Here is a 17,727-nt window from a genome sequence, read left to right as displayed (position 1 = left end):
TCTATAACTTTCTAGGCAACTCCTCCACCTCGTTAGACTAGGCATTTATGTATAAAAGAATACAAATTACATAGTTCTTTTTCTGATCAGTTCAATTCAAACCTGGAGTCTATAACATAAAATGTCTTTCATAATTTATAGCATATACTTATTGGGTGTTATTAAATCTATATTTATAGGATTTCATAATTTATAGCATGTATTTATAAGGTGTTATTAAATCTATATTTATAGGTTTTATAGTGTGTATTTATAAGATATTATTACAGTTATATTTAAAAATCTAAAATAACATAAAATGTCTTTTATAATTGATAGGGTGTTATTAAATTTATATTTATCAGTTTTATATCTTATATTTATAGGATTTTATTAAGTCTATATTTAAATAATTTAAACAATAAAGTGTTATGGCATCTAAATAATATATAATGTTATAATTACTGGAGATAAATAATATATGAATTATAAAGGTTGTTATATATTATTAGTGGAGAGAATAAATGAAATAGTAAATAGCTTATAATTTTATATGTCTCATATCTATTTATAATTTATTTGGAATCTATATTCTCAATGTTTATGGATCTAATTTTGTTTATTACTCAATTCTGTTCAACGAGACTATTTGTCTGGTGTCATGTTTGTGTGAACTTTGTTTTATAAGTTTACATGGTGGTTTGTCTCTAGTTCCACTCAAGTTTTTTCTCTTTTAACTTGTAACTTAAGAGTCTTCGCTTCGAAACTTTGATGAATATATATATTTATATATGAGTAGCGATTGCAAGGCACATTAATAGTAATTCTCGGAAATTTGTCATTATTTAAAATAAAAAAAAATACCATGTTGACTTGAATCTTTATTGTAATGGTGGAAAATAAGGGTATAAGGTTGAGGAGAACACAAATGGAGTTATGGATTGTCTTATGCTTAATTGCAACCTTAATTTGTATTGTTTTCTATTTTGTTGATAAGTGACTTTTAACATAAATGTTGGTAATTTCATTTCTATATATATATGATTAGAAGAAACATGAAGATCCTTATACGATGAGAAGAAAAATAGCATTAGTTAAATTTTAAAAAAATATTTCATATTTTACACCAACATATTTACCTATAAAATAAATAACTATAAATAACCATACATACTATAAACCAAATAAAATACTGCAAAAATTTAAATTTAGTATTTACATATTTTAAAAATCTTAAATCAATTATACTTAATATTTTTATGAATTAATTTTTTTAGCTATAGATTAGTATATATATTATATTATAGTATAGTTTTTAAATGTAAATAAAATCTCGAAATAAAATAAAACCTTATTATTGATATTTTGAAGTGTTGTCTCTTTTTCAGTTTTAAAAGCATCTTAATTTAGACTCTGCTCAATTTCCATGGTGTAATGTATTCTCACCATCACATGAATGCCATGAATCTAGACCAGTGAACTATTCCCTCCTCACTAATTTTTTTGTGATCACCAATGTTTTTTTTTTTTAAAATTACATATAATAAAACAAAAAAGAATTTGACATTCACAAAAATCTGTATCAAAAGTAAAACGACACCCATGAAAAGTAAATGGTGGTCAACAAATTTGCGCTTCACAGGAGGGACAAATTTGAAATTCCATTGACTTTCCTATATCCGAAAAAACGCTAAAACGAATAATGAAGTCCGGCCCCGAGAAATGCAGACACACGGACAACTCGAGTCTCCTTCATTCGAGAAAAGGCTCACACACGATTTCTCAAGTCGAGCGTCGATAAATGCGGACACATGAACAATATAAGTCTTCTGAATGCTGAAAATGCTGCGGCACGGACAATAGAAGTCTCCTGCAACCGAGAAAAGGCAACAACAAACCCCTACCATCACAGCCAGTGCTCGTTCATCGATCTGAGTTCGTACCACTTGTCGCACAAACTATAATCGTATTAGTTAATCCTCCAGCCCCCAGAGTGGAGATGAGTGGAGCCGAGCGGGCCGAGCCACTTACAGGATCATGGACTGTGACAGCCGGGTATCTTTTACTTTAGACACGTAGCATCTGTTTCAAGGAAGGTTCACGGACCATGAAACACCTGGTCTTCACATGAACTTGCATGTGCCATTTGTATGATTCGTATAGTGTCATAACTCCACAGACATTTCCAACCTCTCTTTCTCCCCCGATAGTATATAGCAGTATTTTCTTCTTGGTCAGAACTTTCGCATTAGCTTTTTTACGATTCTCTTTCCCTAAAGACCTCAGTGCACTAGTTGAGGACTTTCATTTCTGGGTTCATATTTGGCTCTATGAAGTAGGTTTCTTTTACAGTTTCTCTCTCCTAAACCTCTCTGCGAACTTGTAGATGAATATCTTTGCCGAAGCCATACTGTTCCAGGGAATGTTGGTCTATATTTTCAGCTTAGAAGTCCTGTAGGGTATCCTGATACCAATCAGTCTATCTTCTTGTCCTCGACATCAGCATTGGGGTTTCTTCAGTCTATATCATTTAGTTTCGGTCCTGGTTGGTCTGCATATGGATTCGCATCAATTACTTTGGAGGAAGGCTCGTAAATGAACGAACGGAGCGCGGGTTCCTGGGGTGGCTCAGCCGCGGCTTTCTTCGGTGTAATGAGGTAAGCTACTTTCAGCCATATCTTACAGTTAAATCCTGGGACTTTGAAAAGCTTAGAATATAAGGATAAATCTGTCATGGCTCCTGCTTGATGTTTCTCATTTTTTCTACCTGAGACGAAATCTAGAGATCTGCATATGTCACTGCTCTGTTTTAACAGTATCTTTGAGGGCATGAGAGCATTTTTTATTAAGCAAGCCATGTAAAGATTTTAGTTTCAAAATTGGAAACTGGTGGTGCAAATGTAACGGATGTTTCATTTGTTGCTTAACATTTCCAAATTTTCCATAATCTGGAGCTTAATTTTCTTCATAAGAATCTTAGCTACACTTCTCGACTTGCCTCCTGAAGGTAGTTCCCTCTAGTAAATTCCTCTTTGGTTTCCTGACCTATGCTCCTGAAGGTAAACCCATATGTTTTTCTTCTCTCTGGTTTTTCTAGGACCGGTTTCTTACTAACTTCTATTTTCCAGGACCGGGGGGTCCAGTGATGTAGGCTTAGGTATGATAATATCTTAGGATCTGTCCTTTTTCACTGTCATTCTTCTCATCGTAGAAAGAACCTTCTTTTCTTTATCAGTTGCTTACATCATTACCTTTTCACTTCTGTCAGCTAAAGTACTATAGTTCTGATTTTCTAGATTCATCGAGTTTCGTCTGAGTTCAGGTAACAGGAATATTTCCCATAACTTGGACTATCCTTTCCTGATCGGGTTTGTACTGGGTTCTGTCATGTTTCATTAATTTCTGGTCGCATCTTTGTAATCTGTTCATTCAAAGTTCTCTCATCATCTGTCAACGAGGCTGACGTATTCTGGGAGCCTCGGTCTTATGAAAATCATATCGGATGAGTCTGACACGTCTGCTATGGTGCGGGTTGCTATACAAGCCGAATCAATCCACAGGGGATCCTATCCCTCATGTGACTGGTAGTCCACGCTGGCGGGTTTATTAATCTCTCCCTCTACCTTGCCGGCATGTGAGATGAAAGGTGGTGGACATGAAAACATGCGACCTGTGCCGAAAGGTGGTGGGAATGATTTCACCCGATGTGAACAGATTGACGAAGGGCATGAATTCTCGCGACGCAAAAAATCCCATCATCCCATTAAAACTATTTCGCCACCCGAGGCTATCAACCTGGACAGTGTTTTTCTCTCAGACCATATTGCAAGTCTTCAAAAACGAGCGCTGGTTGGTCATTGACATTTTTTAGAAATGGACGATGAGCAGATGAGGAATTGGCTCGGCAGTAAATGGAATTCCTTATTGGGATACATTCCCACGATAGTCAAGCTCATGAAAGACTGGTATATCTTTCACTTTTTAAGTGCTAAAGATTTGGAAGCTATTCGGACCCTTCCATGGGTTCATGGTAAAAAAATTTTAGCCCTTCATAAATGGTATATTGGATATAATCCTCTGATAAACACCCCGTCTAACAATTTTATTTGGGTGAAGCTGTCGGGCCTCTCGATTGAATTATGGATGAAGGAGACGCTTACCGATATCAGTAATGCTATAGGAAAATTTGTTTATGTTGACCCAAAGTGTCTTGGGGCAAAGGACAAGAGAGTGGCATGGATATTAATAGAGAAAGCATATATAGGTGGATTTCCAAATCATATTGAGCTTTCCTGGGGTGACTTAAACATACATCAAAGACTTGATTTCTGGGGGGTCCCATTTAGATGCTCTGCTTGCCATAGAATTGGTCACCTAATAAGGAATTGTCCTCGTCATCCAGGTGATAGATCTAAAGTGAAAAATCGGCAGGATAATTCTTTCTCCAATCACTTGAACAAAGATCTAAATGGGAATGGGGGCAATAAATCTCAGTTTTTCAGAAAGACAAATCCTTCAAGTATGTCTCTTTTTTCATCCTCACAAGTCTCTTCTCCTTTACTGTCTAAAAGCTTATCTTTAAAGGAAGGGTCTTTCACTTCTTTTCCCTCAATTCCAATATCTCCTAAAGTGAATTATGACAAGCATCTATCCCATCCTAAATCTCAATCTTTGAAGAAAGTTTTCTCGGCTGTCAATATCCGGATGGTTGTTTCTCTTGATGGGAGAGTTGATAATCTTAATCCCATTCCTTATCCTCCTTAACCACCTACTGATAAAGGAATTTGCTCCCCCTTACCTATTTCTCCTCCTTTTCTTGATGTTCCATCTACTTCTCATATCACTTACATCCCATCTTCATCCCCATCTCCTGTAAAATTTTTTGCTGAAGCTAAAGGGAAGGCACCTTGTATATCTGTCACGCCTCAAAATTCACCTGTCTCATCTCCCATAAACTATGTTGGTAGTGATTTAGACTTTTTATTGAGGAAAAAATCACTCGAGTTGCATCCCCTCACTATCCATAAACCTGATAATCCTCCCCCTATGATTAGTCCATCCTCTGCAAGGAATATTACTGTTCGAAGAAAGCAAAACGGAGGAAGTAGGCATTTTCGAGGCAAGAATGATAATTCCGAGTCTGATTTCCGTGAGCTCTCCCTAATTGACATCCCTATCATTGATCTTGCTGATAACAGGCCTCTTAGAGCAAGCCGGGCCAAGAGTAGGCCTTCATGATGCACATCCTATCTATGAACATTAGAGGTCTAGGGGCAGACCATAAATTCTTGGCCCTAAAGGATTTATTTTTTTGTCTTCTCAACCCAAGCTTCTCCTCATTCAAGAAACCATGAATGGAGTTCCTGAATCCATCTCATATTTTAGGCGAATGTTTCCTTCGTGGCATATCGTTGCTACTGAGGCAAATGGTCAATCTGGGGGGTTGGCTATTCTATGGGATCCTGTTTGGATTTCAGCAAGGGCATTCAGATGTTTTGTGGGCATCATTCTTGAGGCAAATTTTCGGGGTTATTCAGGCTCTTTTTATATACCGAATGTATATGCACCATACAGGGATCGGTTTTCCTTCCGGAACCGTCTCCTCTCTTCTGAAATTATGGAGATAGAATCAATGATGATAGCTAGGGATCTAAACTTTACTTTGACCTCAGACGAGGTTTGGGGATGTGGAAGGAAGAATGATCCGTTGGCAGGATCCATAAAAGGGGCTATGTTGCAATAAAATTTTGTGGATGTATGCCCTGCTCAGATGGGACCTACTTGGGACAACGATAGGAATGGAGCAGCATATATTGCAAAAAGATTAGATCGATTTATAATTCATATTAGTCTATTGGACTGTCTGGGGACCCCTTTCTCAAATATTATAAAATGTTTCATCTCAGATCATAGACCCATCTCTCTTCAATGGAGAAATCAAGGTTTCAGGAAAGGCTATCCTTTCAAATTCAACAGAGTCTGGCTGGAGGATGTTGAATTTAATGATCTTATTCAGAAGCATTGGCAAAGTACCCTTTCTCTAGACCATACTTCACCCTCTATGTCTTTCTTGAGTAAGCTTATGACTCTTAGGAAGAGAGTTAAAGACTTGCAAGCCAGAAAGAGACTCTTGAACAGACAAGCACTGTCTGATATACAATTGGAATTGGATAGAACAGCTATGAAATTGACTGACAATTCTATTCCTCTAGAATTACGCTATCATATCAAAGAACTAGAAAGGAAAAGCATAATTTGCCGGCCATAGAAGAAATGACCTAGAGGCTCAAAAGTCGTGCAATATGGCTAAAAGATGGTGATAAAAACACAAAATTTTTCCATAGATTTGCAAAAGGAATACTATTTGGGAGATTAAAGATGAGGAGGGTAATCTGTTTCACTCTCAGGAAGACATCACAAAAGAGGCAGTAAATTTTTTTGAAAAAGCATACAAAAGAAATGAGGACTGTGGGATAGAAGATATTCTCTGGGGAATTGACTTATTCCATTCTATGTTTGACATGGAGAAAAATGAAAAGTTTTTCCAGCCTGTTACTGAGGAGGAGCTCCTGATGGTAATGAAGTCTTTTAAAAAAGACAAAAGCCCGGGTCCTGATAGATGGACGATTGAATTTTTCTTGCATTTTTTTGATCTAATGAAAAACGATTTATTGAGTATGGTAGAGGAATCTAGAGCCAAGGGTAAAATTCACCAGCATATCTCATCTACCTACATAGCTCTCATTCCAAAAAAGATGGGAACTTGCTCGTTTTTGGATTATAGGCCTATATCTTTGTGTAATATCATTTATAAAATCATATCCAAAATTATTGCGGGAAGAATTAGGGGTACTATATCCAAATATTTGACTTAGGAACAACATGGGTTTCTTCAGGAAAGGAATATCTTGGAGGCAGTTGCAAGCACACAGGAAAACCTGCATTCGATGCATACAAAAAAAATGCAGCGGCCATTTTGAAAATTGATCTCAAGAAAGCCTATGATTGCCTGGACTAGGGCTTCTTAAGATGTCTTCTCATAAAAATTGGCCTAAATCCTCAATGTTCAAATTGGATAATGGTTTGTGTGGAAAAAGTAAATTATGCTATCATTATCAATGGCTTGCCATCATCTTTTTTCACAGCTGCTAGGGGTCTAAGGCAGGGGTGTTCCCTATCTCCTCTCTTGTTTATTTTAGCTATGGATTCATTAAGTCTTCATATCAAAATTATGATCATGGAAAAAATATGTCGCCCACTGATGATCAACAAAGGAAATTCCATATCACATAACTTGTTTGTGGACGACATCTTGATTTTTGGCATGCTCTGTCGGCTTACTTGGAATTGCTTGCATGAGATATTGGGAAAATTTCAAAAAGCTACGGGCCTCTTTATAAATGATAGGAAATCCTCTTTCTATCATGGAGAAGTTGATAGAGAATTTATAGAATACCTGGTTCAACTATTCAAAATTGAAGCAAAGTCCATAAGCGATGGCATGAAATACTTGGGTTTTCATCTAAAACCAGTAGGCTACTCAAAAGCAGATTGGCTATGGATTACAGACCGTTTTTTCAAAAGGATAAATGAGTGGGAATATAAGTGTCTCTCCATAGCAGGGAGAGCAGTATTAGCTCAAGTAGTGCTGGCTCAGATATCAGTTTACTGGGCTCACCTATTTCATATTCCAGCCAGTGTCATTCATATGCTAAATAAAATGACTGCAAACTTCTTATGGGGAGGAAATAAGGAGAAAAGCAAATATCACTTGGCCAAACTATCAGACCTGACCCTCCCTAAGAGTCAGGGGGGATGGGGAATAATGAATCTCCGGACTTTTGGGAGGGCTTTGTTATGCAAATCATTATGGAGAGGCGTGTTTGGGGACAATATATGGAGCAGATCCATTAAGAAAAAGTATATGGCAAGTAGAGATATCACGTTTTGGTATAGGAAGGGATCGATTGGGTCTTCTCACGGTTTTGCCATTTGGATGAATTTTAGGAAAATTCAATCTTTTTTCCTACAGAACCTGGTCTGGAACTTTCAATCAGGGAATAAGGTATTTATTGGACTTGACCCTATATCGAGAGGGGGAGAGGATATAAATATATCAAGACAATTATTGGAATTTTTCCATCGAAAGGGTTTTTTTACATGGAACCAACTCATCTCAGATTGGCAGGGACCTTTTCCCATTTGGAAATCTGCATCGTCATTGGGCTTAAAAGATTATTTATCTCAGCAGTGGACCTAGATCCAGTGGATTATAAGGAACAGAGGTATCTGTAGAACTGAAGCCGAAGATTTTCTTATCTGGAAGGGGAATGGTGGAAAGAACATGGCTATCGTAAAAGATATCTACTCATCTCTCATCAGTTTTCAATCTCTGCAATCTCTTAGCATTTTTCCCATATCTTTATGGAAAACTGGAAGCCCTCATAAAATCATCATTTTTTCCTGGTTAGTATTCCATAACAAAAACTTAACGTGGGAAAACTTGCAAAAGAGGAATTGGTCAAGCCCTGGAATATGTTTAAGCTGCAAAGCAGAGGCTGAAAACAACCTTCACATGTTTTTGCATTGCTTTCACTCTCTACAGCTTTGGAGGAACCTTGCTTCCTTTTTTGGTTTCAATTTTGTTCAGCACCCATCACTAAAAGAAGCTCTACTTTGGTGGAGCAACCAGAAAGCTATTTGGAGACCTATCCCTCAACTAGTGTTTTGGGCTATCTGGAAATGGAGGAACAACATTTTGTTCCAAAACAGAAAGGAATCTTTTGGATCCATTTTTCAAAACATCGTCTCTCTTTATAACTCCATCCCTCTTAAGGATTCTCAGCATAAGTCGGAAAAATCTAAGGAGCAGACATCAAGTCAAATGGATCTCCCAAGAGTTTATTTTGATGGGGCGGCCCAAAATGGTATATGCGCATGTGGGGTTTTCATTCATGAAAAAAGATCAGCATTTTTCTATATATTGGAATGGGCGAAAAGGAACTAACAATAAGGCTGAGGCTATGGCGCTATCAGGGTTATTATACTTTTGCTTATTCCTAAATATTTCGTCTTTAAAGATCTATGGAGACTCTAAAATAATTATTGATCATGTCACAGCAAAGAGTATTATAAAAAATCAACACCTTTCTAGATGGATGAACAGAATTGACACATTGTGGAAAATGAGGAAGGATTATTCGATTCATCATGTCAATAGATCCCAGAATTCTCAAGCTGATGAATTGTCAAAGAGAGGACTTCTATCTCAATTATGAAATTGGAAAATGGACATAAAAATGGAAGCTGAAACATATTTGATTCAGAACTTTTCTCTACCTGGGTCATAATTCTCTTGCTTCATATCATCTTCCAGGTATGTTTCTAAGCAATTTTTTTTGTACATAAGGCATTCTCTAGTCCAGCTGGCAGCTTTCGACCTCCACGGAGGTTTTTTCTTATCCAGGCAAGCAATCTGGTAAAGCACTGCTTTTATTTTTGATGTATTGCACATGAATATTTCCTCGTCCGGTACACTTAGGTACTATTGGCTTTCAGGAAAATTTACTTCACTCTATTCCCAATCTGGCTGAACAGCCATGTTATTTTTCCCATCTCAGACTATACTCATGTATTTATATGATTATTGGTTTATAATACTATCAAGCTTTTTTCGTACTGAGCTAAAAAAAGAAAAAAGAAAAAGAAAAGACCTCTATTGCCTCCAAATTAAACACTGACACGCTCAATACAATACAATACAGAGATAACCATAAAGACAGATATGCAGCGGAAATAATACTTCATTTCATTACTGTAAAATATTGAATTATGCTTACAAACAGAAATGGAAATAACCTAGCTAGGGCGATGGTAGCTTATCTCTGAGAAGAGATGTGGCGCTACATGCCTCTGAACTGTGTTACAATGAGGCTCGAAGGCCTATTTATTGTTGAGAAACAATGGAAAACCTTTCACATCCCGAAACCTAACCCTAGAAGATGAAACGCCAAATTGTGGGCCTCGTTTGGGTAAATCGGTACATCAATTTCCCGGGGTCGTAACTTTGGCATACGATCTCTGTTTGACGCGTACAATAGCTCGTTAGAAAGATCTATCCGAGCACTACCACTTTGGCATGGACCCATGTTGCCCAAGATTTCCCAAAAAACGTTGTTTAGGGCTTCAAAACGGATCTGGAAGTTCAGGACCCGAAAAATTGCTAAAAATAGTAAGTTGTGCTACAATTAAGGAAACTGAAGAGACTGAAAGAGACAGTTGTGGGGGTCCAAATGGGATAGGTGGGTGGCCACCAACATCCACCTGGATCAGGATGCCTCATGAGTTGGTGTTGAATTTTTTTATACCCATTTAAAAAAAAAAATCAAGCATTCCCACAATCACATTTCCTGACAAATTTATATCAAGAGAGAAATTGACTGTCTGAATTTAGACAATATCTTTAAAAACCAATAATTGCCTTCGAGGTGTAAAGAGTATGCTGTTTTATGTGAAGCAGTGATATAAATTAAATAAGGACCTCAAGGACATCTTGGATGAATTAGATAGACTGGGCTTGCAACTATAATCGGGACACCCTTCCAGGGAGCTGTTGACATCCTTCAGGTTGTTGGAAGAAAAAATACAAACTCTCCTGCGCATCCAGGAGGTTACATGGTCATTAAAGAGCAGGGCACTATGGATATAGGAGGGGGATCGGAATACAAAATTCTTCCATGGATATGCGAGCCACAGAAGAAAGATTAACACCATCTAGGATATGAAGGACTCTGAATGAAACCTAATTCACACACTACATGACATTCAAAGGGAGGCGGTCAATCATTTTGAAAGGGCATACAGGAGCTGGGAAGTTGATTGTATTGAGAACTGGATTTAGGGAGTGGGTTTATATCCCACTATGTTTGACAATGACTCAAATGACACACTATATAAATGTGTTACAAAGGAAGAAGTATTGGAGGTACTCAAATCGTTTAAAAGGGAGAAATGCCCAGGGCCGGACGGATGGACCGTCGAGCAATTTATTCATTTCTTTGATATTATGCATGTGGACTTACTGGCGATGGTCAAAGAATCATGCCTTTTGGGTTTCATACACCCGCATATCAATTCTACTTACATATCCCTCATCCCCAAGCGGCGGCTCACTTGGTCCTTCATGGATTACTGACCCATTTCTCTGTGCAATCTCATCTATAAATTAATCTCCAAGATTATTGCTCACAGGATCAAGCATATTTTGTCCAAATTCATATCTTCCGAGCAATTTGGCTTTTTTTAGGATAGACAGATACATGATGCAGTGGCTATTGCACAGGAGTGCTTACACACCATACATACAAAAAAGATGAATGCGACAGTTATGAAGGCTGACTTGAAGAAGGCATATGATTGCCTAGACGGGGGTTATCTACGGCTGGCCTTGCATAAAATTGAACTACACCCCAGGAACACTAAATGGATCATGGCATGTGTTTCAAATGTTAGATATGTTGTGATCATCAATGGTTATCCCACTCGGTATTTTTGGGCGGGCCGAGGATTGAGCCAGGGGTGCTCTCTATCTCCGTTATTATTTATCTTGGCTATGGATGGACTTGGCTTGCATATCAAACAAGTTGTGGTGGTAGGAGAATTTCGGGCTCTCTGTTAGGGACAAAAAATTCGGATCTTGCACAATTTTTTTGTTGATGATGTTCTCATTATGGGCATGATTTCTAGATTTGCATGGTTGGCGCTACACCACATTTTCTTCAAGTTTGGGAATTCCATGGTGTTTTTATGAATCATCAAAAATCCATTATTTTATATGGACGGGGTGATGAGGAGGATATAGCATATATAAAGGGTTTATTTGGGGTGGAGGCTAAGAGCATGGAGGGTGGTATGAAATATCTGGGTTTTCATATCAAGCCAAATAACTACAGAATAAATGATTGGGTGTGGTTGGTGGATTGCTTTTATGGTAAGATCTCAAGGTGGGAGCATAGATGCCTTTCTTTGGTTGGGCGGTTCACCCTCACTCAATCTATCATCACTCAGTTAGCGGTTTACTGGGTACATATCAATTTTCTTCCTGGTGCTATAATCTCAAAACTCAATAGAATTATGGCTAAGTTCATTCGGTATGGCTCGGGCACTGAAAGAAAATACCATTTGACTACAATAGCCTCCATTGCTATACCAAAACACATGGGAGGATGGGGTATATTAGACCTGAGGCATTTCGGATGGGCTTTGTTGAATAAAACTCTGTGGCGTGGCATCTTCGGAAACAACATCTAGGTGGACATCATCAGAAATAAATATCGCAAAGGTAAAGATTTTACATACTGGATGCACAAGGAGCTTATTGGTGTTCATATGGGATCGTCCATATGGCTCAACCTGAACAAAATTCGGCCCTGGTTCCTGAGGCGCATTTGCTGGACTTTTGGATTTGGGAACAAGATACTGATTGGCCCGGATCACATATTGGGTATGAGACCGAATATTCACTTCTCGGACAAGCTCCTACATTGCATTAATGGCTCGAAATATTTATTCTAGAACCAAGCCATCATAACCTAGAATGGGAATGTCCCAATCTGAAAGGAGGCGAGGGAGATGGGACTAACTAGCATTTGTAGGGGGGAGGAGGGAGACCAGATTGGATGGCTTGGGAAGATGAAGTGTGGTGATATATCGGTGGAGGATTGCTACAAATCCATATGCCAGTACGCCCATAACATATATGAGGTATGCTGGTTTTTTAAGTTTTTGAAAACTAAGTTGCCTATCAAAATCATCTTATTGGTTTGGCTTGTCTGGAAAAAAAAAAATTGACATGGCATAATCTACAAAAGAGAAATTGGCAGGGGCCTAGTATATGCGTTTTTTGTAGGAAGGAGGCAGAAGATAATGTCCATTTATTTCTTCAATGCCCTATCTCACAGCAGATCCGGAAGGTCGTATCAATTTCCCATTAACTCCTTTTGATAATATATTGGAATGTTTGACTTGGTGGAGTCAAAAATCTCCCCAGTGGCGATGTATTCCTCCCTCTTACTTTTGGGAAATCTAGGGATGGAAAAATCGTATTATCTTTTAAGGTGGGATAGGGGACATGATTATGGTGGTTAACCACATTCTGGGTTGGTTTTCTTCTGCCTTGTCCACTCCTATTAGACCCATTCGGCCTTCTATCCCGAAGCTTGGCCCTGGGATACTATATTTGGCTAGTTTTGTTTTATGGTGCCGCTTAGGGAGGCAGATGTGGATGTGGCTTCTGGATCGTCATCTCTTTGGAATAGGAATACTGGGTACACTAGGGGGCTGGCAGTGGTACTAACATGAAAGCGGAGGCCATGGCTTTGTGGGGGATCTTATGGTTCGTATCTTTCCTGTGCATTCCCTCCATACATATTTATGGGGATTCACAGTCCATCATCAATCATGTTCAAGGTATCACGAATATCAAACAACGTCATGTCCAAGGCTGGCTCAAACAAATCATGACTCTCTGGAGGACTTTCAAGCACATATATATTCAGCATATTGGCAGAGAATACAATCATAATGCTGACAAGATGTCCAAGATGGGTTTACTAGCTCTTCTGGATGGTATGAATATTGAGATTCACATAGGAGACACCACCCTAGATGCTGGTGTTTTTCCTTTTCCCGGATAGTATTTTTTGGATGTTTTACTTTTGTCTTTTCCCCATGTTTACTATCTGCTATCACTTTGTCTTTCTGAGGACAGTGTTTTAGTTGATCAGGATGTTCACATGATGGAACTTTGTTACATTTTAGTTTAACTCTTATCCTTGTATGTTTACTAGTTTTATTTTGGGACTATATGGGGTTACTAATGTGGACATTCACATATATGGTGGATGTTATATGCACAGATAACTGAGGGTACATGTACTGATATTTGATATTAATATAAATCTCAATGTGTTTTTCTTACTGAAAAAATAAATAAATAAATTAAATAGCTAGGGTATGTTTTGAATTTAAGGATTATCATAGCCATATAAATTAAATTAAATTAAATTATTGGTGTTTGTTTAAATTCAATAATAATGCAGTGTAGTTATATAAACTAAATAGCTAGTGAATAACCATAAAGATAAAAAAAAACTTATTTTATGATACATCTCATATTGCTAAAATTTAAAAATTATTATTATTATTATTAGTTTAGAAAAAACATATAACAGTTATTTTAATTATGGAAATTCGTATCTATGGAGATTTTTAACTTGTAAATAGGTTTGTTATAATATTACTGGCCAATATATAACTCACTAATACCAAGTATCCAAAAAAAATAACTCATGTTCATAAAAACATATTTTAATTAATCAATTAAATTAAAATAACATAAATAGTATAACTACTTCTAAAATAAATCTTAGCCTTTAATTTATGACAAGTAGTAAAAATATTTTAGAATATTTTGTGAAAGTTAAATTAAAAAAGTTAATTCTAAAGTCTAAGAATTAATAATGGCAAAAAGGACCATTTCCTCTATTAGTTAGACTACATATATACAAAATATTCTTATTTTTTATTTTATTAACACACACACAACTTTTTAACCTTCATACAATATTCTATTAATTCTTAGATTTTAGAATCCCTAAATCCGGGTGATAGAAGTAAACAAGAGGGGGGTTGGTTGTCATCGCCCATAGGGGTGGGTTGCTATCGCCCCACCTAGCCAATGGGCAAGGGGACATGGCAACGTGCCCTTGTAGTTGTTGGGAACAAATGTTGAAATATTGCCTAGACCTGAAATAGAAGTAAACAAGAGGGGGGTGGGTTGCCACCGCCCCACCTAGCCAATGAGCAAGGGGACGTGGCAACATGCCCCTGCAGCTATCAGGAACAAATGTTGAAATGTTTCCTAGACTTGAAACTAATGACGCAGAGGAGGATGGAAATTACTATGGATCGAAAGGACGAAAGCAATGAGGGACATTCAAGGTGGAAACAAATAAGTTGACTTATGCAAGGTATGGAGGATAGCACAAATGTATGGTTCATCAATTTATTGCTGACAAACATTCTTTATTGGGAATGGTGTCGATTACAGTCTAAACATCAATATATCAGTGGTTCACATGCTTTGCAGCCTAGAGTAAGGTTGGAAGGGCTTTTGAGACTGGCCAAAGTCTATATGCTTGGTAAACACTGTGAATCTGTCAACATGCTTTAGAGCGAGGAGGAAGCTTAGTAATTTAAATAATATCTCATTTCAAATAGGAATGGCTGCATTGGGCATGTGGGATAAATTGTGGAAGTTCATCAACAATAGAGCTTTATGGGAGGGAAAGGTTGCTCTAGGTTCGTGGTCAGGGTGGTCTGTAACAAAGGTTTGCTACAACATCAAAGACTTTATAAGTATTTCTCGGTCATTTCTCTAGCTAGTTATCGAGGTTGTGTTCGTTTTCAGTACCCGTAGACTTGCTTGGTGTAGTCCTAAATCTTTGGTTGTTGGGTTACTAATAATTAAAAGAAAAAAAATTGTAAACTTTGTTGTTGGTTTTCTGGGTGGATATTGGAGCTTTTATAGCACTGTTTTTCGTAACTAAAGGCATAGAAAATCCTGGATTAAGAGGGCGGAGGTGAGTTTTGAGGAGGAGAAAATATCACTAGGTTTCGGTATTAGGAGGGGGAAAGTAGCAAAAATCCTGGTCTCTGAGGTGGGGAGAAGAATATATAGGAAGGGGAGAATATTGCTAGTAGTCAAGGAATATTTTTTGCGCTAGCGTAGAGGAAAAATCCTTCTATGTTGGTTAGGGTTATAACCAACTTTTCCTCTTGGTGGTTATCCTTTGGTTGGATGGGTAGGAAATTTCCTTTATTGTGGCAAGATAAACCATATAAGGGGAAGTATAGTAGACATTTTCCATACCATAGTATTGAAGGATTTCTTACTATGCCACAGGAGAGAAGCAGATCGAGGAGAGGCTCAACCTATTACAAAGAAAGATCCCACCGTGGTAATTCTTAGCTTTAGAACAATGCTACTAGGTTTGCAGCCATATACCATGAACAGATGCTAGAGCATGTTCGGGAGGAACTGTCGAGATGGGAAAGGGAGGCATCCTCTTAGAGAACCTCTCTTTCTTATGGAGAAGTGAGGGCTTGGTGGGAAAGCTAGATTCCATATACAATGAAAATAAGGCGTAGAGGGAATGAGTACATGCAGACAATAAACCTTTATTGGCAAATGAAATTCCTTCTAGGTCGAGCACTCTTGGATAATCGAGAAGCAAGGAGGGATCTGCTACAAATGTTGGATCACATGCATGGCCATCTCAGGCATTATGATTGTAGGTTGGAAGTAATGGACCAGAGTCTAGCATGGATAGAAAGACATATTGGGATTCCACGAGCAACCCCAAGACCCTAGTAACACCAACAAATCCTATTCTTGTAGATGAATCAGACTTGAATCTCGTTACCTATGTTTGTGATGTTTGATTATGCTTAGTATGTAATTCCTCTTTCTATTAGTCATGGACATGATAGGATAAAGCAACATTTTGATGTTTTTATGTTTAAATCTAGTTATGTTAGATATTGTTGGTTACTTATGGCCCTCTATAGGGCCCAATTTTAAGTATGGTCCAGTCTTCCTAACAAGAGATTAGAAGACTTATATATTCTTGATGTAAAATTTTGATTTTGTGGTAATACATTTTGAGATAAATTTATTTTGAGTATATTAAAAAAATGTATATAATTAGATTTTATTTTTATTTTTTAAACAAGAGAATCTAAATGAAAAGTTCAAAGAATAAGAAATTAAATTTCCCCTTAAAAAAAGATATTAAAGAAAAATATTACAAGATAAAAGTGAATATCGTTTTACTAAAAAATCATCTAATACAATTTGCACAAAAATTTCAAGATTTTCTTGAGATTTTGAGTTTTTTTCCATAATTTGATTATATAATTTATAGTGAAATTGCATTTTTATTATTATTTAAATTGCATTTTTAAATATATAAACAAATTTAATACCCTATAAAATTTCTAAAATTATGATTATATACATATTTTTATTTCAAATTTCAAACAATCTTTGTGTAAGTTTTAACAAAAAAAATATCTAAATTTTTTGTAAATTATTAATACTATAATCTTCAATAATTTAAATTTAAATTATATACCTTTGTATAATTGCAAAGGCATATTCTCATTTTAAATCATCCTATTCCTTCATCTATGTTAATAATCTTTCCATTTGAACTTTGATATTGATATGAGAAATTAAAAACAACTCTAATACCAAAAGCTTATAAGCTTATATCTTATGAAGTTTCCTGAAGAAGTCGTCGAACTATTTCCATTACTTACAAAAGCTAATTAAGTTTGCAAATTTTAAGAGATAATAGTATCATGGACTCTCATCAAGGCTAAACATCACACTACCATGATAATATAATAGAGTTTAGATTTTCAATCTCTTTAAGAGATAATCAAAATGATTTGGGAAATTTAAAAATTTAATTATTTATTAAAATTTAAAATTAAATATTGATTATATTTTTTATTAAATTAGGATTAAGCTTTTTTTTTTTCAAATTTTATTTTAATAAAAGGAAATCTATCTCAATTTAATTATAAGAATAGAGATTTTATAAATTATGTAGTCTTCAAAAGATTATAAGACAAAAACAAAACAATAACAAAATCAAAATATTGTAAGATAAAACAAAAAGT

The sequence above is a fragment of the Pinus tabuliformis genome, chromosome Q, assembly GCF_031772625.1.
Source record: "Pinus tabuliformis cultivar Carrire ecotype Pingquan chromosome Q, CPIR1, whole genome shotgun sequence".
Classification (NCBI taxonomy): Eukaryota; Viridiplantae; Streptophyta; class Pinopsida; order Pinales; family Pinaceae; genus Pinus; species Pinus tabuliformis.
Note: the sequence above shows the minus strand (reverse complement) of the source record.